The sequence below is a fragment of the Salvelinus alpinus genome, chromosome 8, assembly GCF_045679555.1.
Source record: "Salvelinus alpinus chromosome 8, SLU_Salpinus.1, whole genome shotgun sequence".
NCBI lineage: Eukaryota > Metazoa > Chordata > Actinopteri > Salmoniformes > Salmonidae > Salvelinus > Salvelinus alpinus.
In genome coordinates, this window is record NC_092093.1 from 9825010 (window position 1) to 9839013 (window position 14004).

The 14004-nt window shown below is 43.6% G+C and overlaps 1 protein-coding gene across 1 annotated transcript in view; it reads right to left on the minus strand.

Annotated features, from left to right (window-relative positions):
• The window catches only part of LOC139582537 (signal-induced proliferation-associated 1-like protein 1), a 246065-nt gene that overhangs the window by 35702 nt on the left and 196359 nt on the right, over nt 1-14004 (minus strand). The window lies entirely within an intron of this gene.

A 14004-nucleotide genomic window follows, 5' to 3' on the forward strand; every position in this document is an offset into this window, starting at 1 on the left:
AGGACTGTAGAGAGATGAAGAACAGTAGAAAACAGAGAGGACTGCAGAGAGATGAAGAACAGTAGAAAACAGAGAGGACTGTAGAGAGATGAAGAACAGTAGAAAACAGAGAGGACTGTAGAGAGATGATGAACAGTAGAAAACAGAGAGGACTGTAGAGAGATGAGGAACAGTAGAAAACAGAGAGGGACTGTAGAGAGATGATGAACAGTAGAAAACAGAGAGGACTGTAGAGAGATGATGAAGAGTAGAAAACAGAGAGGACTGTAGAGAGATGATGAACAGTAGAAAACAGAGAGGACTGTAGAGAGATGAGGAACAGTAGAAAACAGAGAGGGACTGTAGAGAGATGATGAACAGTAGAAAACAGAGAGGACTGTAGAGAGATGAAGAACAGTAGAAAACAGAGAGGGACTGTAGAGAGATGAAGAACAGTAGAAAACAGAGAGGACTGTAGAGAGATGAAGAACAGTAGAAAACAGAGAGGACTGTAGAGAGATGATGAACAGTAGAAAACAGAGAGGACTGTAGAGAGATGAGGAACAGTAGAAAACAGAGAGGGACTGTAGAGAGATGAAGAACAGTAGAAAACAGAGAGGACTGTAGAGAGATGAGGAACAGTAGAAAACAGAGAGGACTGTAGAGAGATGAAGAACAGTAGAAAACAGAGAGGACTGTAGAGAGATGATGAACAGTAGAAAACAGAGAGGACTGTAGAGAGATGATGAAGAGTAGAAAACAGAGAGGGACTGTAGAGAGATGATGAAGAGTAGAAAACAGAGGACTGTAGAGAGATGATGAACAGTAGAAAACAGAGAGGACTGTAGAGAGATGAAGAACAGTAGAAAACAGAGAGGACTGTAGAGAGATGAGGAACAGTAGAAAACAGAGAGGACTGTAGAGAGATGAAGAACAGTAGAAAACAGAGAGGACTGTAGAGAGATGATGAACAGTAGAAAACAGAGAGGACTGTAGAGAGATGATGAAGAGTAGAAAACAGAGAGGGACTGTAGAGAGATGATGAAGAGTAGAAAACAGAGGACTGTAGAGAGATGATGAAGAGTAGAAAACAGAGAGGGACTGTAGAGAGATGATGAACAGTAGAAAACAGAGAGGACTGTAGAGAGATGAGGAACAGTAGAAAACAGAGAGGACTGTAGAGAGATGATGAAGAGTAGAAAACAGAGAGGACTGTAGAGAGATGATGAAGAGTAGAAAACAGAGAGGGACTGTAGAGAGATGAGGAACAGTAGAAAACAGAGAGGACTGTAGAGAGACGATGAACAGTAGAAAACAGAGAGGGACTGTAGAGAGATGAGGAACAGTAGAAAACAGAGGACTGTAGAGAGATGATGAAGAGTAGAAAACAGAGAGGACTGTAGAGAGATGATGAAGAGTAGAAAACAGAGAGGGACTGTAGAGAGATGAAGAACAGTAGAAAACAGAGAGGGACTGTAGAGAGATGATGAACAGTAGAAAACAGAGAGGACTGTAGAGAGATGAAGAACAGTAGAAAACAGAGAGGACTGTAGAGAGATGAAGAACAGTAGAAAACAGAGAGGACTGTAGAGAGATGATGCAGAGAGCAGAGAAAACAGAGAGGACTGTAGAGAGATGAAGAGTAGAAAACAGAGAGGACTGTAGAGAGATGAAGAACAGTAGAAAACAGAGAGGGACTGTAGAGAGATGATGCAGAGAGCAGAGAAAACAGAGAGGACTGTAGAGAGATGAAGAGTAGAAAACAGAGAGGACTGTAGAGAGATGATGAACAGTAGAAAACAGAGAGGACTGTAGAGAGATGATGATCAGTAGAAAACAGAGAGGACTGTAGAGAGATGAAGAACAGTAGAAAACAGAGGACTGTAGAGAGATGAAGAACAGTAGAAAACAGAGAGGACTGCAGAGAGATGAAGAACAGTAGAAAACAGAGAGGACTGTAGAGAGATGAAGAACAGTAGAAAACAGAGAGGACTGTAGAGAGATGATGAACAGTAGAAAACAGAGAGGACTGTAGAGAGATGAGGAACAGTAGAAAACAGAGAGGGACTGTAGAGAGATGATGAACAGTAGAAAACAGAGAGGACTGTAGAGAGATGATGAAGAGTAGAAAACAGAGAGGGACTGTAGAGAGATGATGAAGAGTAGAAAACAGAGAGGGACTGTAGAGAGATGATGAACAGTAGAAAACAGAGGACTGTAGAGAGATGATGAAGAGTAGAAAACAGAGAGGGACTGTAGAGAGATGAAGAACAGTAGAAAACAGAGGACTGTAGAGAGATGATGAAGAGTAGAAAACAGAGAGGGACTGTAGAGAGATGATGAAGAGTAGAAAACAGAGAGGGACTGTAGAGAGATGATGAACAGTAGAAAACAGAGGACTGTAGAGAGATGATGAAGAGTAGAAAACAGAGAGGGACTGTAGAGAGATGAAGAACAGTAGAAAACAGAGAGGGACTGTAGAGAGATGATGAAGAGTAGAAAACAGAGAGGGACTGTAGAGAGATGATGAAGAGTAGAAAACAGAGAGGGACTGTAGAGAGATGATGAACAGTAGAAAACAGAGAGGACTGTAGAGAGATGATGAAGAGTAGAAAACAGAGAGGACTGTAGAGAGATGATGAAGAGTAGAAAACAGAGAGGGACTGTAGAGAGATGATGAAGAGTAGAAAACAGAGAGGACTGTAGAGAGACGAAGAGTAGAAAACAGAGAGGGACTGTAGAGAGATGAGGAACAGTAGAAAACAGAGAGGACTGTAGAGAGATGAAGAACAGTAGAAAACAGAGAGGACTGTAGAGAGATGAAGAACAGTAGAAAACAGAGGACTGTAGAGAGATGAAGAACAGTAGAAAACAGAGAGGGACTGTAGAGAGATGAGGAACAGTAGAAAACAGAGAGGACTGTAGAGAGATGAAGAACAGTAGAAAACAGAGAGGGACTGTAGAGAGATGATGAACAGTAGAAAACAGAGGACTGTAGAGAGATGATGAACAGTAGAAAACAGAGAGGACTGTAGAGAGATGATGAACAGTAGAAAACAGAGAGGGACTGTAGAGAGATGAGGAACAGTAGAAAACTGAGGACTGTAGAGAGATGATGAAGAGTAGAAAACAGAGAGGACTGTAGAGAGATGATGAAGAGTAGAAAACAGAGAGGACTGTAGAGAGATGATGAAGAGTAGAAAACAGAGAGGACTGTAGAGAGATGAGGAACAGTAGAAAACAGAGAGGACTGTAGAGAGATGAAGAGTAGAAAACAGAGAGGACTGTAGAGAGATGATGCAGAGAGCAGAGAAAACAGAGAGGACTGAAGAGATGATGAACAGTAGAAAACAGAGAGGACTGTAGAGAGATGAGGAACAGTAGAAAACAGAGAGGACTGTAGAGAGATGAAGAACAGTAGAAAACAGAGGACTGTAGAGAGATGAAGAACAGTAGAAAACAGAGAGGACTGTAGAGAGATGATGAACAGTAGAAAACAGAGAGGACTGTAGAGAGATGATGAACAGTAGAAAACAGAGAGGACTGTAGAGAGATGAGGAACAGTAGAAAACAGAGAGGGACTATAGAGAGATGATGAACAGTAGAAAACAGAGAGGACTGTAGAGAGATGAAGAACAGTAGAAAACAGAGAGGGACTGTAGAGAGATGAAGAACAGTAGAAAACAGAGAGGACTGTAGAGAGATGAAGAACAGTAGAAAACAGAGAGGACTGTAGAGAGATGATGAACAGTAGAAAACAGAGAGGACTGTAGAGAGATGAGGAACAGTAGAAAACAGAGAGGGACTGTAGAGAGATGATGAACAGTAGAAAACAGAGAGGACTGTAGAGAGATGATGAAGAGTAGAAAACAGAGAGGGACTGTAGAGAGATGAAGAACAGTAGAAAACAGAGAGGGACTGTAGAGAGATGATGAACAGTAGAAAACAGAGAGGGACTGTAGAGAGATGATGAACAGTAGAAAACAGAGGACTGTAGAGAGATGATGAAGAGTAGAAAACAGAGAGGGACTGTAGAGAGATGAAGAACAGTAGAAAACAGAGAGGGACTGTAGAGAGATGATGAAGAGTAGAAAACAGAGAGGGACTGTAGAGAGATGATGAAGAGTAGAAAACAGAGAGGGACTGTAGAGAGATGATGAACAGTAGAAAACAGAGAGGACTGTAGAGAGATGATGAAGAGTAGAAAACAGAGAGGACTGTAGAGAGATGATGAAGAGTAGAAAACAGAGAGGGACTGTAGAGAGATGATGAAGAGTAGAAAACAGAGAGGACTGTAGAGAGACGAAGAGTAGAAAACAGAGAGGGACTGTAGAGAGATGAGGAACAGTAGAAAACAGAGAGGACTGTAGAGAGATGAAGAACAGTAGAAAACAGAGAGGACTGTAGAGAGATGAAGAACAGTAGAAAACAGAGGACTGTAGAGAGATGAAGAACAGTAGAAAACAGAGAGGGACTGTAGAGAGATGAGGAACAGTAGAAAACAGAGAGGACTGTAGAGAGATGAAGAACAGTAGAAAACAGAGAGGGACTGTAGAGAGATGATGAACAGTAGAAAACAGAGGACTGTAGAGAGATGATGAACAGTAGAAAACAGAGAGGACTGTAGAGAGATGATGAACAGTAGAAAACAGAGAGGGACTGTAGAGAGATGAGGAACAGTAGAAAACTGAGGACTGTAGAGAGATGATGAAGAGTAGAAAACAGAGAGGACTGTAGAGAGATGATGAAGAGTAGAAAACAGAGAGGACTGTAGAGAGATGATGAACAGTAGAAAACAGAGAGGACTGTAGAGAGATGAGGAACAGTAGAAAACAGAGAGGACTGTAGAGAGATGAAGAGTAGAAAACAGAGAGGACTGTAGAGAGATGATGCAGAGAGCAGAGAAAACAGAGAGGACTGAAGAGATGATGAACAGTAGAAAACAGAGAGGACTGTAGAGAGATGAGGAACAGTAGAAAACAGAGAGGACTGTAGAGAGATGAAGAACAGTAGAAAACAGAGGACTGTAGAGAGATGAAAAACAGGAGAAAACAGAGAGGACTGTAGAGAGATGATGAACAGGAGAAAACAGAGAGGACTGTAGAGAGATGATGAACAGTAGAAAACAGAGAGGACTGTAGAGAGATGAGGAACAGTAGAAAACAGAGAGGACTGTAGAGAGATGAAGAACAGTAGAAAACAGAGAGGGACTGTAGAGAGATGAAGAACAGTAGAAAACAGAGAGGACTGTAGAGAGATGAAGAACAGTAGAAAACAGAGAGGACTGTAGAGAGATGATGAACAGTAGAAAACAGAGAGGACTGTAGAGAGATGAGGAACAGTAGAAAACAGAGAGGGACTGTAGAGAGATGATGAACAGTAGAAAACAGAGAGGACTGTAGAGAGATGATGAAGAGTAGAAAACAGAGAGGGACTGTAGAGAGATGAAGAACAGTAGAAAACAGAGAGGGACTGTAGAGAGATGATGAACAGTAGAAAACAGAGAGGGACTGTAGAGAGATGAAGAACAGTAGAAAACAGAGAGGGACTGTAGAGAGATGATGAACAGTAGAAAACAGAGGACTGTAGAGAGATGATGAAGAGTAGAAAACAGAGAGGGACTGTAGAGAGATGAAGAACAGTAGAAAACAGAGAGGGACTGTAGAGAGATGATGAACAGTAGAAAACAGAGGACTGTAGAGAGATGAAGAACAGTAGAAAACAGAGAGGGACTGTAGAGAGATGAAGAACAGTAGAAAACAGAGAGGGACTGTAGAGAGATGATGAACAGTAGAAAACAGAGAGGGACTGTAGAGAGATGATGAAGAGTAGAAAACAGAGAGGGACTGTAGAGAGATGAAGAACAGTAGAAAACAGAGAGGGACTGTAGAGAGATGATGAACAGTAGAAAACAGAGAGGACTGTAGAGAGATGATGAAGAGTAGAAAACAGAGAGGGACTGTAGAGAGATGATGAAGAGTAGAAAACAGAGAGGGACTGTAGAGAGATGATGAACAGTAGAAAACAGAGAGGGACTGTAGAGAGATGATGAACAGTAGAAAACAGAGGACTGTAGAGAGATGATGAAGAGTAGAAAACAGAGAGGGACTGTAGAGAGATGAAGAACAGTAGAAAACAGAGAGGGACTGTAGAGAGATGATGAAGAGTAGAAAACAGAGAGGGACTGTAGAGAGATGAAGAACAGTAGAAAACAGAGGACTGTAGAGAGATGATGAAGAGTAGAAAACAGAGAGGGACTGTAGAGAGATGATGAAGAGTAGAAAACAGAGAGGACTGTAGAGAGATGATGAAGAGTAGAAAACAGAGAGGACTGTAGAGAGATGATGAAGAGTAGAAAACAGAGAGGGACTGTAGAGAGATGATGAAGAGTAGAACACAGAGAGGACTGTAGAGAGACGAAGAGTAGAAAACAGAGAGGGACTGTAGAGAGATGATGAACAGTAGAAAACAGAGAGGACTGTAGAGAGATGAAGAACAGTAGAAAACAGAGAGGGACTGTAGAGAGATGATGAACAGTAGAAAACAGAGAGGACTGTAGAGAGATGAAGAACAGTAGAAAACAGAGAGGGACTGTAGAGAGATGATGAACAGTAGAAAACAGAGAGGACTGTAGAGAGATGATGAACAGTAGAAAACAGAGAGGGACTGTAGAGAGATGAAGAACAGTAGAAAACAGAGAGGACTGTAGAGAGATGAAGAACAGTAGAAAACAGAGAGGACTGTAGAGAGATGATGAACAGTAGAAAACAGAGAGGGACTGTAGAGAGATGAAGAACAGTAGAAAACAGAGAGGACTGTAGAGAGATGAGGAACAGTAGAAAACAGAGAGGACTGTAGAGAGATGAAGAACAGTAGAAAACAGAGAGGACTGTAGAGAGATGATGAACAGTAGAAAACAGAGAGGACTGTAGAGAGATGATGAAGAGTAGAAAACAGAGAGGGACTGTAGAGAGATGATGAAGAGTAGAAAACAGAGGACTGTAGAGAGATGATGAACAGTAGAAAACAGAGAGGACTGTAGAGAGATGAAGAACAGTAGAAAACAGAGAGGACTGTAGAGAGATGAGGAACAGTAGAAAACAGAGAGGACTGTAGAGAGATGAAGAACAGTAGAAAACAGAGAGGACTGTAGAGAGATGATGAACAGTAGAAAACAGAGAGGACTGTAGAGAGATGATGAAGAGTAGAAAACAGAGAGGGACTGTAGAGAGATGATGAAGAGTAGAAAACAGAGGACTGTAGAGAGATGATGAAGAGTAGAAAACAGAGAGGGACTGTAGAGAGATGAGGAACAGTAGAAAACAGAGAGGACTGTAGAGAGATGATGAAGAGTAGAAAACAGAGAGGACTGTAGAGAGATGAGGAACAGTAGAAAACAGAGAGGGACTGTAGAGAGATGAGGAACAGTAGAAAACAGAGAGGACTGTAGAGAGACGATGAACAGTAGAAAACAGAGAGGGACTGTAGAGAGATGAGGAACAGTAGAAAACAGAGGACTGTAGAGAGATGATGAAGAGTAGAAAACAGAGAGGACTGTAGAGAGATGATGAAGAGTAGAAAACAGAGAGGGACTGTAGAGAGATGAAGAACAGTAGAAAACAGAGAGGGACTGTAGAGAGATGATGAACAGTAGAAAACAGAGAGGACTGTAGAGAGATGAAGAACAGTAGAAAACAGAGAGGACTGTAGAGAGATGAAGAACAGTAGAAAACAGAGAGGACTGTAGAGAGATGAAGAGTAGAAAACAGAGAGGACTGTAGAGAGATGATGAACAGTAGAAAACAGAGAGGACTGTAGAGAGATGATGATCAGTAGAAAACAGAGAGGACTGTAGAGAGATGAAGAACAGTAGAAAACAGAGGACTGTAGAGAGATGAAGAACAGTAGAAAACAGAGAGGACTGCAGAGAGATGAAGAACAGTAGAAAACAGAGAGGACTGTAGAGAGATGAAGAACAGTAGAAAACAGAGAGGACTGTAGAGAGATGATGAACAGTAGAAAACAGAGAGGACTGTAGAGAGATGAGGAACAGTAGAAAACAGAGAGGGACTGTAGAGAGATGATGAACAGTAGAAAACAGAGAGGACTGTAGAGAGATGATGAAGAGTAGAAAACAGAGAGGGACTGTAGAGAGATGATGAAGAGTAGAAAACAGAGAGGGACTGTAGAGAGATGATGAACAGTAGAAAACAGAGGACTGTAGAGAGATGATGAAGAGTAGAAAACAGAGAGGGACTGTAGAGAGATGAAGAACAGTAGAAAACAGAGGACTGTAGAGAGATGATGAAGAGTAGAAAACAGAGAGGGACTGTAGAGAGATGATGAAGAGTAGAAAACAGAGAGGGACTGTAGAGAGATGATGAACAGTAGAAAACAGAGGACTGTAGAGAGATGATGAAGAGTAGAAAACAGAGAGGGACTGTAGAGAGATGAAGAACAGTAGAAAACAGAGAGGGACTGTAGAGAGATGATGAAGAGTAGAAAACAGAGAGGGACTGTAGAGAGATGATGAAGAGTAGAAAACAGAGAGGGACTGTAGAGAGATGATGAACAGTAGAAAACAGAGAGGACTGTAGAGAGATGATGAAGAGTAGAAAACAGAGAGGACTGTAGAGAGATGATGAAGAGTAGAAAACAGAGAGGGACTGTAGAGAGATGATGAAGAGTAGAAAACAGAGAGGACTGTAGAGAGACGAAGAGTAGAAAACAGAGAGGGACTGTAGAGAGATGAGGAACAGTAGAAAACAGAGAGGACTGTAGAGAGATGAAGAACAGTAGAAAACAGAGAGGACTGTAGAGAGATGAAGAACAGTAGAAAACAGAGAGGACTGTAGAGAGATGAAGAACAGTAGAAAACAGAGAGGGACTGTAGAGAGATGAGGAACAGTAGAAAACAGAGAGGACTGTAGAGAGATGAAGAACAGTAGAAAACAGAGAGGGACTGTAGAGAGATGATGAACAGTAGAAAACAGAGGACTGTAGAGAGATGATGAACAGTAGAAAACAGAGAGGACTGTAGAGAGATGATGAACAGTAGAAAACAGAGAGGGACTGTAGAGAGATGAGGAACAGTAGAAAACTGAGGACTGTAGAGAGATGATGAAGAGTAGAAAACAGAGAGGACTGTAGAGAGATGATGAAGAGTAGAAAACAGAGAGGGACTGTAGAGAGATGATGAACAGTAGAAAACAGAGAGGACTGTAGAGAGATGAGGAACAGTAGAAAACAGAGAGGACTGTAGAGAGATGATGAAGAGTAGAAAACAGAGAGGGACTGTAGAGAGATGATGAAGAGTAGAAAACAGAGAGGACTGTAGAGAGATGATGAACAGTAGAAAACAGAGAGGACTGTAGAGAGATGAAGAACAGTAGAAAACAGAGAGGGACTGTAGAGAGATGAGGAACAGTAGAAAACAGAGAGGACTGTAGAGAGAGGATGAACAGTAGAAAACAGAGAGGGACTGTAGAGAGATGAGGAACAGTAGAAAACAGAGAGGACTGTAGAGAGATGATGAAGAGTAGAAAACATAGAGGACTGTAGAGAGATGATGAACAGTAGAAAACAGAGAGGACTGTAGAGAGATGAAGAACAGTAGAAAACAGAGAGGACTGTAGAGAGATGATGAACAGTAGAAAACAGAGAGGACTGTAGAGAGATGATGAAGAGTAGAAAACAGAGAGGACTGTAGAGAGATGATGAACAGTAGAAAACAGAGAGGACTGTAGAGAGATGATGATCAGTAGAAAACAGAGAGGACTGTAGAGAGATGAAGAACAGTAGAAAACAGAGAGGACTGTAGAGAGATGATGAACAGTAGAAAACAGAGAGGACTGTAGAGAGATGAAGAACAGTAGAAAACAGAGAGGACTGTAGAGAGATGAAGAACAGTAGAAAACAGAGAGGACTGTAGAGAGATGATGAACAGTAGAAAACAGAGAGGACTGTAGAGAGATGATGAAGAGTAGAAAACAGAGAGGACTGTAGAGAGATGATGAACAGTAGAAAACAGAGAGGACTGTAGAGAGATGATGATCAGTAGAAAACAGAGAGGACTGTAGAGAGATGATGAACAGTAGAAAACAGAGAGGACTGTAGAGAGATGAAGAACAGTAGAAAACAGAGAGGACTGTAGAGAGATGATGATCAGTAGAAAACAGAGAGGACTGTAGAGAGATGATGAACAGTAGAAAACAGAGAGGACTGTAGAGAGATGATGATCAGTAGAAAACAGAGAGGACTGTAGAGAGATGATGATCAGTAGAAAACAGAGAGGACTGTAGAGAGATGAAGAACAGTAGAAAACAGAGAGGACTGTAGAGAGATGATGATCAGTAGAAAACAGAGAGGACTGTAGAGAGATGATGATCAGTAGAAAACAGAGAGGACTGTAGAGAGATGAAGAACAGTAGAAAACAGAGAGGACTGTAGAGAGATGATGATCAGTAGAAAACAGAGAGGACTGTAGAGAGATGAAGAACAGTAGAAAACAGAGAGGACTGTAGAGAGATGAAGAACAGTAGAAAACAGAGAGGACTGTAGAGAGATGAAGAACAGTAGAAAACAGAGAGGACTGTAGAGAGATGAAGAACAGTAGAAAACAGAGAGGACTGTAGAGAGATGAAGAACAGTAGAAAACAGAGAGGACTGTAGAGAGATGATGAACAGTAGAAAACAGAGAGGACTGTAGAGAGATGAGGAACAGTAGAAAACAGAGAGGGACTGTAGAGAGATGAAGAACAGTAGAAAACAGAGAGGACTGTAGAGAGATGATGAACAGTAGAAAACAGAGGACTGTAGAGAGATGAGGAACAGTAGAAAACAGAGAGGGACTGTAGAGAGATGATGATCAGTAGAAAACAGAGAGGACTGTAGAGAGATGATGATCAGTAGAAAACAGAGAGGACTGTAGAGAGATGAAGAACAGTAGAAAACAGAGAGGACTGTAGAGAGATGATGAAGAGTAGAAAACAGAGAGGACTGTAGAGAGATGATGAAGAGTAGAAAACAGAGAGGGACTGTAGAGAGATGATGATCAGTAGAAAACAGAGAGGACTGTAGAGAGATGAAGAACAGTAGAAAACAGAGGGACTGTAGAGAGATGATGAAGAGTAGAAAACAGAGAGGACTGTAGAGAGATGATGAAGAGTAGAAAACAGAGAGGGACTGTAGAGAGATGATGATCAGTAGAAAACAGAGAGGACTGTAGAGAGATGATGATCAGTAGAAGTGTCATAACGGTAAACAGAGATATTTCACCCCTCAGCAGTTGTCTTCTGTGCAATCTGCCTTCTCTCTAACGAGTGTCTGTGTCTCCGTGTGTGTGTGTCTGTGTCTCCGTGTGTGTGTGTCTGTGTCTCCGTGTCCGTGTGTGTGTGTCTCCGTGTCCGTGTGTGTGTGTGTGTCTCCGTGTGTGTGTGTGTGTGTCTCCGTGTCTGTGTGTCTCCGTGTGTGTGTGTCTGTGTCTCCGTGTCTGTGTGTGTGTGTCTCCGTGTCCGTGTGTGTGTGTGTGTGTGTGTCTCCGTGTGTGTGTGTGTGTGTCTCCGTGTCTGTGTGTGTGTGTCTCCGTGTCCGTGTGTGTGTGTGTGTCTCCGTGTGTGTGTGTCTGTGTCTCCGTGTCTGTGTGTGTGTGTCTCCGTGTCCGTGTGTGTGTGTGTGTGTGTGTCTCCGTGTGTCTGTGTGTGTGTGTCTCCGTGTGTCTGTGTCTCCGTGTGTCTCCGTGTGTCTCCGTGTGTCTCCGTGTGTCTCCGTGTGTGTGTGTGTCCGTGTCTGTGTGTGTGTGTCTCCGTGTCCGTGTGTGTGTGTCTTCGTGTGTCTTCGTGTGTCTCCGTGTGTCTCTGTGTGTCTCCGTGTGTCTTCGTGTGTCTCCGTGTGTCTCCGTGTCCGTGTGTGTGTGTCTTCGTGTGTCTTCGTGTGTCTCCGTGTGTCTCTGTGTGTCCGTGTGTCTGTGTCTTCGTGTGTCTTCGTGTGTCTCCGTGTGTCTCCGTGTGTCTCCGTGTCTGTGTGTGTGTGTCTCCGTGTCCGTGTGTGTGTGTCTTCGTGTGTCTTCGTGTGTCTCCGTGTGTCTTCGTGTGTCTCCGTGTGTCTCCGTGTGTGTGTCTGTGTCTCCGCGTGTGTGTGTCTTCGTGTGTCTCCGTGTGTGTGGCCATAGTTTCCGTCCCTGTATGGTGTGACCATGACTGATGTTATTTCAGGATGGAGGAGAGGAGGGAACACGTCACCAGAAGAGATTGAGGGGTCATGAGGTCAGAGAAGAGGATGAGAGAGATTGAGGGGGTCAAGAGGTCAGAGAAGAGGATGAGAGAGATTGAGGGGTCAAGAGGTCAGAGAAGAGGATGAGAGAGATTGAGGGGGTCAAGAGGTCAGAGAAGAGGATGAGAGAGATTGAGGGGTCAAGAGGTCAGAGAAGAGGATGAGAGAGATTGAGGGGTCAAGAGGTCAGAGAAGAGGATGAGAGAGATTGAGGGTTCAAGAGGTCAGAGAAGAGGATGAGAGAGATTGAGGGGGTCAAGAGGTCAGAGAAGAGGATGAGAGAGATTGAGGGGTCAAGAGGTCAGAGAAGAGGATGAGAGAGATTGAGGGTTCAAGAGGTCAGAGAAGAGGATGAGAGAGATTGAGGGGTCAAGAGGTCAGAGAAGAGGATGAGAGAGATTGAGGGGTCAAGAGGTCAGAGAAGAGGATGAGAGAGATTGAGGGGGTCAAGAGGTCAGAGAAGAGGATGAGAGAGATTGAGGGGTCATGAGGTCAGAGAAGAGGATGAGAGAGATTGAGGATTCAAGAGGTCAGAGAAGAGGATGAGAGAGATTGAGGATTCAAGAGGTCAGAGAAGAGGATGAGAGAGATTGAGGGGGTCAAGAGGTCAGAGACGAGGATGAGAGAGACTGAGGGGTCAAGAGGTCAGAGAAGAGGATGAGAGAGATTGAGGGGGTCAAGAGGTCAGAGAAGAGGATGAGAGAGATTGAGGGGTCAAGAGGTCAGAGAAGAGGATGAGAGAGATTGAGGGGTCAAGAGGTCAGAGAAGAGGATGAGAGAGATTGAGGGGTCAAGAGGTCAGAGAAGAGGATGAGAGAGATTGAGGGGTCAAGAGGTCAGAGAAGAGGATGAGAGAGATTGAGGGGTCAAGAGGTCAGAGACCTGGCTGAACTGGACTGGACCTGCCAGCACTGGGCTGAAATCTTCAGAATTACATATAAAACTGATTTACAGGATTCCTGTGGCTTTATACTGGGTTGGGTTACACTGGACTGGGTTACACTGGACTGGGTTACACTGGACTGGGTTACACTGGACTGGGTTACACTGGACTGGGTCATACTGGACTGGGTCATACTGGACTGGGTTACACTGGACTGGGTTACACTGGACTGGGTTACACTGGACTGGGTCACACTGGACTGGGTCACACTGGACTGGGTTACACTGGACTGGGTTACACTGGACTGGGTTACACTGGACTGGGTTGGGTTATACTGGACTGGGTTGGGTTATACTGGACTGGGTTACACTGGACTGGGTTACACTGGACTGGGTTACACTGGACTGGGTTGGGTTATACTGGACTGGGTTGGGTCACATTGGACTGGGTTACACTGGACTGGGTTACACTGGACTGGGTTATACTGGGTTACACTGGACTTGGTCATACTGGACTGGGTCATACTGGACTGGGTCATACTGGACTGGGTTATACTGGACTGGGTTACACTGGACTGGGTTACACTGGACTGGGTTATACTGGACTGGGTTACACTGGACTGGGTTACACTGGACTGGGTTATACTGGACTGGGTTACCCTGGACTGGGTTACACTGGACTGGGTTACACTGGACTGGGTTATACTGGGTTACACTGGACTGGGTCATACTGGACTGGGTTACACTGGACTGGGTTGGGTCATACTGGACTGGGTCATACTGGACTGGGTTGGGTTATACTGGACTTGGTTGGGTTATACTGGACTGGGTTACACTGGACTGGGTTATACTGGACTGGGTTATACTGGACTG